The 12,500-nt window shown below is 38.5% G+C and overlaps 1 protein-coding gene across 7 annotated transcripts in view; it reads right to left on the bottom strand.

The window, feature by feature from the left end:
* Positions 1-12,500, bottom strand: part of LOC125035175 (transcription factor GAGA-like) — a 58,157-nt gene that overhangs the window by 25,963 nt on the left and 19,694 nt on the right. The window lies entirely within an intron of this gene.

Genomic DNA, 12,500 nt, shown 5'->3' with positions numbered 1-12,500 from the left:
CTGCTTGCAGCTGCCTTTCCCCAAACAGCTGTTCTCATTGACACGCGTATTCCCGCCTGGCTGATTTACCCTCCTCTCAACTGTTCACGGCAGGTTGCCAAACCTGTGTCAGTTTTGATACTTTTGGGTGCGTCTAGTACGTTTGGTACGACATTCAGAATTTTTGGTACTATATGTATTAGGCTGGTAGATAAAAAGGGAGAGGAGGCAATACTATATCCAGGTATCGATGTTACCAGTGATGGCAAAGATGATACTCCAACTAAGTATTTGTTCAGTAACATGTAAGCTAAGACCTATACTTTATTTTGTAAAAATACACCCTATTTCTGTGTGTGTGTGTGTGTGTGTGTGTGTGTGTGTGTGTGTGTGTGTGTGTGTGTGTGTGTGTGTCTAAATTTTATGAGTGGTCACACTGGTATGACCAAGGCATGCAAAACTAGTTAATATCATGTCTGAGAAAATCTTTAAACACACAAAGGCGCTTTGCCCTGTAACCACCTTAACACACCTTGAAGTTTACTAATTTCAAACCTTAGCATATGAAAAATACCGTCTTACCTACATACGTATCTAAATATTTTTGAAATTAAACCAACAGGGTATGAAAATATTTATGCAAACATTTTAGATAAATCTCTTTAGAACAATGTAAATAATGTGACACGCCACCTAGTTTCGAGAGCATTAACAAGAAGGGGAACCTCAATGACATTCGTCAGCAGCGTAGGTGAAAAACTAGAGCCTTCCACATCTTCAGCACAGGGGTATGGGAGCGAGAGATTCTAGGAGGCATACTCAAAACAGGGCAGATAGCTAGTGATTCATATTTGTACTACCCTTGGGTACTTTTTATTTTTCAATAAATACATGGAAGTTTTTACAAGAATCATTGGCAATCCCACTAAATCTGAAAAAGCTAATAAAACTAATCAACAGCAAAAGAACACTGATTAAAACGCACATACACATTCCCTGCATTTTAGCCCACGGTGGGGAATGTAAGTATACTTACACCTTCGTTCTTACTTTTAGTAAACAAATTTCAGAAACGGAAATTTCAGACAGAACCTGTTACTTCAGTCATAGCATAACTGTACAAGGCCGGGAAATAAAGCCTGAACTATTTTTAGACTCAGATGCCTTCAAGTGTCAAAGTGTTTCTAAACAGAAACAAGTACAATCATGATCAGAGTGTTTGACAAGGTATCGACGGTCAGAATACATCACGTAAATGCTGTCTCTCCTTGGACATTTTGATCGATATAGAAATGCTCATAATGGACAGAAATCTTGATATATTATGTATATGTATATTGATAAATGATGAATAATATGTATAATATATATATATCACGTATATGTATTTTACCAAGATATGTCAAGTGTTTTCGTCAATGTTCCAATTTACAATGTTTATAAATACAATACAGGAGGTGTGGGAGGAGTCTGCATATTTGGTTGAGAAACTCTTAAAACAAATGAGGATACCTGGGTTAACATACAATGCAATATGCTTCCGTCATTAATTGTAGGCACAGCCTACAGGCATCCTCATGGTTCTTCTGAATCTTTTGATTATCTAGAAAGAGTTTTTAGAGAAATGTCATTCTAAAAGTAACCTCTTTTAATCCTGCGTGATCTAAATTATTCAAATAAGCCCAATTCAAAGTTAATTAAGATAATTAGAGCAAATGATCAACAAACCTATAAGGGTCACAGAAAACACTTTTGTCATTAACTGATGTATTAATAACAAAGAGCTGACATTCTCCATACAAACGTCATCCCAAGCCATGTTGCCGATCGCGAACTCATAACTGTGACGCTAAATATAAAGAAATCAAGACGACCACCAGTCAACTACGACTCCCAGTCACTGTGTCAACATATAATTGCCAAAGAATCAACTCAACTTTGCAAACAGATATCCTGCTTCATGGATAAATAACATCAAGCGAGCTATAACCGATGGGAAAAGCCCTCATAAGCTTCTAAAAAATGAAATTTAACACTCCAGGCTGATATAAACAAAGGAAGAGAAGTGCCAAATCACTTATAAGAGGAGCCAAATTTTTATTTTAGAAATCAATTAACAATATATATATATATGTATGTATATGTATATATATATATAAATTCTGCGAAGCCTTGGAAGATTCAAACAGATAATAATCTAAATAATCTGGAAGAAAATAATCTAAATTCCAGAATTAGTGTGAATGAATTGAATGATTTCTTCACTGAAATTGGAGATCACATATATGAACAAATGTTTATATATCTCAGCAAAATACAGGTAGAATAAGACCAATACTTTCAGACCACAACCTATAAAAATAGAAACCGAGATCTTAAAAATAAAACATCTTCTTGAAACTAATAATGTGGGAACAGATGGCATTGCTTTTCGCTTTGGCAGATTATTTAACGGTTACCATTAACACATTCCTAGTCACCGTTGATTTCTCATAACCTTGGATACATGGTATAACACCAGTTTTCGAATCTGAAGACAGACGAAGTCAATAAATATCGCCCTATCACCATATTCCCAATACTGTCTAAAGTTCTTGAAAAAAATCGTAGCCGACCGATTGACAATATTTCTGGAGACAAACGACTTATCTAAAACACATGGCTTCAGAAGCGGTCTACTGAAACGGCATAATTAATGATCACATGAAATTTATGAGAATATAGACACCAACCAGGAGACACTGGCACAAGTAAAAGGGTGCTTTGGCAAAAATAACCCCAAGATAAATTCAGATAAAACAATGTGTCTATAGAGTTAGTCGCCAAAACATCGACAAAAAAATATAAACACCCTAAAATCTGAAGACAGATACACAAGACCGAGCACTTCTGTATAAAACCTAGGGAAGTTTAAAGACAATTAGATCACAGTTTTAGAAGTGTCAGGAAGAAAAGAATCTAGGAGAGGGGGTTGCTGTGACATAAGGGCGTCAAGTACAGGAAGAAGCAGAAGGGATAACAGGGAAGGAAGGGGGGATGGTGCAAGGCGGTAATGGGTTGCATTAGAAGGGAGTGGGAGGAGGGGTGTAGGGGGGGACATGAGTAGGAAGAGGATGAATATTGGTAGTTACTTCGGGCGTGGAAGGTATGGGAGCAGAGAGATTGAGGGATGGCTGAGGTGTAGGCATGTTGAGTTGGTTGAGGTCTGGGAAACGAAGGTTTTCACAGGGGGAGAAAAGGGGTCAGAAGCTTTTGGGGCAGAGGGAGAGGCTGATGTAGATGGGTTGGAATGTTTTAGTTCATCTTATGCTATGAGTCGAATGATGAGGAGTGGTAGGTGTTGGGGAAGTAGAGATTGAAGTGTCTCGATTTAGAATAGCACAACAATTTGACTGGGAGAGGGGGGGGGGGGGCTAAAAGTGGGATGAGAAAGAAATACTGATAATGGGGGGATGTAGAAACATCTTGGGAGGGAGGGGGCAGAGTGAAGGGTAGCACTGGCATAGGGAGTAAGAGAAAAACCTCAGCTGCTTGCTTCCTGTCTGGTCTCATGCAAAGTGAGGCCATATTTGAATCTGGGAACTGCCAACACAGGCTCAAACTTGTAGGTAGGTCAGCTACTACAAAATGCATTATGAGAGGCACCACACGTGTGCATGATTGTGCAGAGCAGTTTGATCAATCATGACCAAGTTGGGCATATAAGAGGACACTGAGCTGTGGAGTAGCAGTGTTTGGCATTGGAGGGGTGGGGTGGGGGGTTGCTATGGTCGGGCAGGGAGGTCATGTCTAAGGAAAGTAATCTTGACAATATTGGTGGACTTACAGCAGCCACTAGGGGGATAGTGTAGCACCGTATTGATACTGCATCAAAATCAACAAGGCAGGTAAGTTTTCTTCAGCCTGACCAATCCTTGCCATAGAAAGGGCTTTCTGCTCGGGAGCTGGAAACAGTTCCGGTACAAGTTTGAGAGAGGGATGAGGTTCGGCATAAATGATGTAACAGTGTAAGGCGGGAGTGATAAGGGAGGCTGTGGAAGGAAACTTTGCTTACTTGTTTTTGGAGGCATTGCCAGATGGGGAGTGTTATCAGAGTAAGGGGCCGTAGAGAGGATCACAAATAAGTCCAATTTGGCTGGGCTAAAACAAAACTCAAAAGGTTTGGAGAAGTGGGAGTAGAAGGTCGGGGCTGTATGGAAGAGGGCGTGGTAGTGAGTGAAGTCGTACTGTGGATAGTAGGCACTGAGGAACAGGTCCAAGGAGGTAAAAGTAAAACCAAAGTTATCTATTCGATCAGCAACTTTTATTCAAGGCGGTGTGAGCCCATAGTCACGTCGGTTATAAGTGTAAGACTAAGGTTTAATTTCATTATCCACTTATTAATAACCCCCTCCTCACCCTTTAGAAGTCGTATGTTCTGGGTAAATCAAGGCGATCGTGAGATACCCGCAGGGCATGTCATGAGTGCCCATATCCTTCAATTCACTGCATTTCGTTTGGCAATTTGTGTATAGGGTTCCCATGAGCCGGGATTTGCTTGCAAATAATGTTTCATGTCACCATTCACTAATACATGTATTCTGTTCTGCACATCATTATATGTTGATTTGACTATGGTAGTTAAAAAAAAAAAATGTATTAATACAATTGATAATTTATCGCATCATTGTTCAAATGAACATATTTTTTTGTTTTGTTCTATTCTGTGTGAACTCCCACTCATTCTCCCGTGCTCACACGCACTCACACTCACTGACTCACTCATTCATGCAGAAAAGGCAATGAAAACTTTTCATTAATAAGGTTTGTTGTTCTTGCAGTTGTAGGTGTAAAAATCATGCCAAAATTATGCCAGTCGTGATGAGTGACTAGTACATGAGGCACAATTGGTTCAAGTGAATCCGCACGGAGTGGCGTGGCCGTTTTAAATAATTACTTTTAAATCTAACAGAAACAGTTTGGAGTTCAAGCCGGACCATGCGGACGCTACATACTAAATACTAGTGTGGAATAAAGGATGAAAATAAAGTCAGAACTAACCATAAGAAAACGCAAATCCATTATATAAAAAAAAAAAAAATGCTAGTAACACTTAACATCCCTCCTACTCTGTTATTTATCTTTTCCCTTATTACCTTGGCCCTTGCATGTATGACCTGGTTCAGCGAGCCCAGCGGTGGTTCGACTGGCCGAATCGCAGCACTTTGGTGCGAAATCTGAGGGCTGAGCGGAGACCGCGAAAGCCAGACCTAGACCGTATTTTCCCAAACGAATTCATCGGGTACTACGGGCTGAAAAAACTATTGCCTGTAATTTCCTTGGAATAATTATACATATCTCTATGCATTTATAAAGATAACGGAAGATTTACATCATCTATATTACTTGCTATGTATCAGTATTACAAAATGATTTATTGTACAAAACTGAACAAACAAGAAGACGCTCTTTTGTTTTTTAGGATAATCATCTTGCGTCGAGGCCTGTCCGTATGTGCGAATATGTATATATAAAAATGTATGTATATATAAATACATATGCATATATATTTATATCTATACATATGTATGTACCTGTATACATATATATGTACACACGCACACACACATATGTATTTACATATAATTATATATATGTATAGATACGTAAAAATATACAAATAAATAAATATACATATGCGCGCACGCACGCACGCACGCACACACACACAGATATATATATATATATATATATATATATATTTCCCCCCCCCCCCCCCCCATAAAATCCTGAAGTCATTCTTAAACAATAAGTTTGACCAACCTTTAAAACTTACGTCTGTCCCTAAGCGAATCAAATACATCAAATTACCATATCTCGGACGATTAAGTTATTGCGTTCGAAAACAACTACGTGAGTTACTCAAATATTCGTTCCCCCAGGTAAAATTCAATATAGTTTTCACGAATAACCATACTATCGGCACTTATGTAAAGAAGAGAGAGTCTTTTGCTCCTGACTTATGTTCAAACATTGTATATATGTTTAGTTGTCCTAGCTGTAATACTAGGTATATTGGATCAACAACACGTTGGTTCAAGCATAGAATTCTTGAACATATGGGGAAGTCCATGAGAACAGGCCCACCTCTAAACAAACCGACGTTCTCTGCAATACGCCAACATTCATACACTCAGTGATTTTAAAATTCTGTCTACATCTGCCAACAGACTCGACCTCCTGATCTCGGAATCCCTGTTTATCCATAAGATGAAACCAGAGTTAAACAGCAACTCAACAGCCACACAGCTATTTACGGTGTAATCTTGTGACCGTAATTGCTTGTTTAGTTGTTTATGGTGTGTTTTCCGTCTTTTACGTTCCCCAATTGTTCCATCTATTTTTCTTTTTGTTTCGCATATTTTAAGATTTTTATATATATATATATATTAATAGATAGATATATAGATAGATAAATACATATTCATATATATATAAATATATATACACACATATAAGTATATATGTAAAGACATGTATGCATAAATATATATATATACATATATACATATATATATAAACAGATATAAGTTTGTTTATTCTAGCTCGTAAGATACCAGAAAGGGTGTCCCCTGCCCAGACAACTGTAGATCCAGATGAAGGCTATGAGGACATGTGGACGAGCATGCAGCCGAGAAAGACCTGGACAAGATCTGTGAGGAAGTGTGGACGAATACGCCGAGGAAGTCTAGATGAATCTGAAGTCGAAACACCAAGGACTAAGAAAAGGATGACAAGGACAAGCAACCATGAGGATGGACTGAGGGCAGCGCACATGAGAATGAGATGAGCAGCAGCTCCTGACAAAGATGGGTCATCCTTTCAAGCTATAGTAGATGGTATTGCATCTAATATTTGGACTGGTCTCTATCTCTTTATGAAGTGATTGTGTGTGTGTGCCCACAGGTGTGGCTGGGCGGTGGAGGTGAAGTTGGAGATCCACGGGAGAGCCGGGAGGCTCCCCAGTCAGCTAAGGACTGGGTAGCCCTTGCATTGCTGCTGCTGTTGTATTCTGTTGGGTCAGGGACTGCTAATCTCGCGTTAACGCATTCGCGACGGGCATGTCACGTATCCGTGCCATGCCCACTGTGAGTTTACTTGTTTAATTGTTTTTTACAATATAGATGGCTACAATTGTACTAAATCACCAATGAGCCAATTACGAGTACTGACTGTCTCGCCGTTTATCATTTTCTTTAATTTACAAAAATATTTTACGCTATCTTTTTTTGTTATTACTATTGTTTATAACATAATAGCAATTATAATGTTTATAATAAAAATAATACCATCGGTATTCATAGCACTAGTAAAAAATGCTTTTTCCCGCCAATTCAAGGAAAGGTGAAATCAGATAAGGCAAAGCCATTTATGTGTAGAGACATTTCACAAAAAAAATATAAAAAATGAGCCCAGTATTTTCCCCTTTTTTGTTCATTTTCCCCGTCGTGAATGGACTAAGTACACGTATGCTGTGTGAGCGAGCAGGGAAGGAGGGCAGCCCGCTGTCCAATACGCGAGGGCATGGCTGTGGACCTGGTGTGACCCAACCTGTGAAACTACACTGAACATCAGGTTGCGGGGCCATACTGCTACAAACCAATCAAATGGCACCTTGAGGGCAAGGCAAGGTTGATTTGCCCATATGTTCAAGCATTCTATTTTTGAACTATTGTGTAGATTATCCAATATACCTAGCATTACATCTAGGACAATCAAAACTATATACAATGTTTGAACATAGTTCTGAAGGGAGATGCATTCTTTTCTTTTAAAAGGAGTTAATATTACAAGAGTTAACAAGAACAATGTTGAAATTGATGTGGGAACAAATGTTTTCGTATCTCACGTCCCACGTTTTTATCAGCTTAGGACAATCAGTACAACCTTACAACTTCTGTTTTGCTCAAATATGGTGCTATTATGTGTGTATGAACCATACATTGATTACGAAATAAGGTTGCAAGTGTGGTATTCCAATATAATTGGGCTTTGGTTTTGCAAATAAGTGTGTAGCTCACTCCAACCCAAGTGTTATTCTTATCCCTACTGGGAAATGAGAGGCAAGTTGAATTCAGTCACATTGTTTTACGTATGGAAAAGTAAAAATCTCGTATTCGCAATTTCGTTTTTTCTGATTTATCAGATATCACTGCATGACAAATGGGCGGTCATGTCTTCAATTGTTATTTTCTATGTTTATTTCTGTGCAACCCTCTTGGACGTATAATGAAGTTCCACTGTTAGTCTGAATTTCTTTATATTGATATATAATTTGTTCTTTAGTATTAAAGTGTTGTCTAAAAGGAAAATAATACGGTGCACATACCATTTCCAATCAATATCAGCTTAGAAGCATCCATGTGAAGCATTTACTAATCCATCTGAAGCATCTATATCCCAATTTAAAGCTTTAAAAACCCGCTCCTGATTTAGGTAAACTACAGACACCAGAGACCATGCAGTACTACATTATACCCATGTATACCGATAACAGTTTAATCAATTGATTTATCAAACGGGTATTGGCCATCATGATAAATATGTTTTGTTCTTATTCTCCGTGTAACTCATAATGACAATAAAAGTAATACTTATTTTTATTTATATGATAGATAGATAAACATAAATACATAGACAAAACAATGCTTGGTCAACAAAATACACGCTCAAAATACCTAGGTCATTAGTTTAGGTCTTCGCATATTATAAGATCATCATGACTATCAATGAGAAGGGCACCCACAACACAGTAGGTCCTAACCAACCGCAAGCAAAGGTAACGATAGTGTTTTTTTCTGACTGTACAGTTTCAGATTTACATTTCAATGCCTCCTGGGATCCACTTTTTTATATCTTGCAACCACCTCGATGTAAATAAAGTAAATAGTACCTTAGCTGTTTATAACAGAGTATGACTAGTAGACTATAATAACCAATAAGTGTATCAATATCTATTTTTGGAAACCGCATCAGCCATTTGATCTTTCATTTTCTTCTAATAAGGTATATCAAACCATGAAGTATTAGTTATTGTTGATTCTGTAGTGGGATATTTTTCAAATGCGATTTCCTGGAATTGTTTGTTTACCGAAATGGCAACTCCTATGGAGGTTAGGTGGCATTTCCCCCTTCTTTCAACAAAACAAGTATCAATTATATTCATATTTCTTGAAACGTGAAAACGCTTCATGATTTAATCATCTATGTGTGGCAGCTAAATCAAATAAAAAGCTCTGACAAATCGCTGAGACCTTTGCACAGTTGCGCAACAATAGTGGCTTAGTGGGAGCCTAGGGGTAGAAAACGCTCATTGGAGCCCATAACAGAAAGGTAATAAATAAAAAATATTTGTTTTATAATGTATTCCTGTACTGCACCCCACACAACTGACTGACTGGCTGTGTAGCTGACTCACAGTCTTACACGCAAAGACAGCTGACGGCGCCTGAGGCGAGAGGCCCCGCAGCCAAGGAACCTGGGCTAGGGGAAGAGGGAAGAAGTGTTTCTGGAGAGGCCTCCGGAGTTTCTGTTTGTGTTATTGAATATTTTTCACACCTGTAATGTATATTTCTGACTGAATTCAACAATACAAGTATGAAACAAACTTAACAATGAATTTTATATTTAAACTGTGCATATTGAAATAAAACATATTTATATAACCTTACAGATTTCTCAGACTCTTTCGGACAAATAAGTAAATGTCCCACGGGGCGGGCTTTCCCCAAAACCAGCTCCTCCGCAATTTCAGTATTATTGAAGTTTTGCCCCCGCATAGTACTGGAACAAATGCGGGGCAGCTAGAAGCTTCATTGATTGATTTTAAATTTGTGAAGATCTAGCCTGTGTCAGCTATTTATGGCGGTCTCATTTTGTTCTCTGACACTCGATGCTTCCCATGGTAGCGGTTATGCAAGCAGGCGCTTCTGCCGCCATGATGTATGCATGCGGCATAATCTCTTAACCAGTCCGGCGGCTGTTGCGGGGGGCCAATGTCAGCTAGTCTGTCAGCAAGCTCGTTCCCTCTGATGCCTATGGGGCTGGGGACCCAGTCTATAATTATTCTTCTAACCTGAGCAAGAATCCTTTGCGATATGGTGAGCACAGTGGTCAGGAGGGATATGTTTTAGGGTATGCTGTACTGTACACATCGATGGCTGCCCTGACCACATGCCTTTCCCTCAGGGACGCGTGGGCTAGGGCTCCCATGATCTCAACTGCCTCTGCCTGTAGCGAGGAGGCGTTGCCTGTTACTCTCATGGATTGTGTGGCATCCCTTGCTGCAAAGCCGGCGCCTGCAATGTGGCTCAAGGGATCGACTGATCCATCGTGAAGTAGGCTGCAATGACCCTTTCGGCTTCGGCTAACGTGAACATATCAACGCTTATGTTATATATGAAATATTAAATTAACAAAGCATTTAATAAACGCAGTTTCGAGTAATTGAACACGCATACCTTCACATAAATACACACATATAGATTTATACGATATATAAATATAGTTACTTATTTCTGTTCATCTATACATCCGTGTATGTGTGTTTCGGGGCGATTTTAATTTATCATATCATCCGCCGGCGAAGAAATTTCGACATCTACCCAGCCCTTATGGAGAATGAAATCAGCATCATTCAATCAGATTAAAGCACCGAGGCAGGATAATTGATACGAGTCTGAAAATAGGAAATAAGCAATCCTGGCTGATTTATTGATAATGAAACAAATGTTGGTAACCCTGAACTTTCTCGTATGATGCAAAATTTTTACAGCGATTGTGAATATGACTTGTAAATGACGGTTGACATTCTAACAGTCGGGTCTTTCCCGTAAAAAATGACAGTGAATTCGGTTGCAAATCGTAAATCCAACTGCGGCGAGCAGAATGTGTCAGGCGCACCAACCAGTTCCCACAGACAGAAGTCGACAGGGAGGAGGCTTGCCCTTGCAGATTAATCATGCGGCTTGCAAGTGCGGGGCTCCCCGCTCCCTCCCCCGGGCACTCAATTGCGGGCCCACGCCAGCGCTGGCATGATTCGGCCGTCTGGATGTTTAACATTCCACTGTTTGCATTTGCTAATGCCTAAGCATTAAATCATTTCAAAAGAAAACACGCTGGCATCTATATTTATATATAAATACATATATAATATATGATCTCTCTCTCTCCCTCTTTCTATATATATATATATATATATATATATATATATACACACACGCATATATTGAGGGTGAGGGGGCGACGGGGTCCTTGGTAATAATAAGCCATGGTCTTTCCTCTAATGGTTACGCCTCTGTCTTTGTAAATACTTCTCCTTCTTGCGGCGGATAATCGCACTGATTACGCGAATGAGTTTTCTCTTTTTACCAGGCCTAAAATCGGATTCAATAAACAGAAAACATGCTTTATAATAATCTTCATTGTAGGACATTATTTTAACGAAAAACCGCAGAAAGGCCACTGTCAATATATAGATGCTTGTGTGTGTCTATGGAAATACGAGGTCAACAACTGGCTGATTTGCGAAACAGGATGTATAATTCGTTTATTCCGATTGCCCTCTAACCTGTGTTAAAACTAATGTATATGTATGGTTGTGTATATGTATATGCATGTATATGTTTGCATATGTAGCATATCTTTGTTTAACCCCTTGCCGACGGATACGACGGGTAGACACGTGCTTTGCCCACTGTTAGTACTTGTTTGATTGTTTATACACATAGATGGCTATACTTGTACTAAGTCACCAATGAGCCAGTTAGGAGTACTGCCCGTCTCGCCCGTTCACCCTTTTCTTTGATTTACGAAATATTTTACATTATCTTATTTTGCTGTTACTAATATTAAAAAACATTATAATAATTATAATGTTTATAATAAAAATAACACCATCGATATCCATAGCACTAGTAAAAAACACGTTTTTCCCGCCAATTCAAATCACGTATGGTCACAAGGTCTACTAATTGACTCCTTTGTGGCTAAGCACTAGCAGAGCCATCTATTTCACAAAAAATATAGAAAATGGGCACAGCATTTTCCCTATTTTTTGTTCATTTTCCCCGACGGCATTGGGATATGTATGTATATGTTTGTAAATGTATTGTATGTATGTACGTATGTATGTATATTTATGTATGTATGTATATGTGTGCGTATGTATGCACATATCCAAGTATATTTATATGTATATATATAAATATATACATATATATACATGTATAAATATAAGTATATATGTATGTATGTATGTATGTATTATATACAAGCATACATACACATATACATAAGGAATGTTAGATAAAAAAATATAGCTCTGTGCCATATTGAATTATGAAAATAAAAAGCTTACGTAACCTTTTGAGTAAATGATTCTACCTTACAATTATCTTTCCTTGAAAGCACAAAAACAAATTATAAACAAAAAATCAGGCCTCCTAAATAGGCAGATGTTATAATCCACAGATATATTGACA

This window comes from Penaeus chinensis, chromosome 19 (assembly GCF_019202785.1).
Source record: "Penaeus chinensis breed Huanghai No. 1 chromosome 19, ASM1920278v2, whole genome shotgun sequence".
Lineage (NCBI taxonomy): Eukaryota > Metazoa > Arthropoda > Malacostraca > Decapoda > Penaeidae > Penaeus > Penaeus chinensis.
This window is presented reverse-complemented; position numbering and strand designations above follow the sequence as displayed.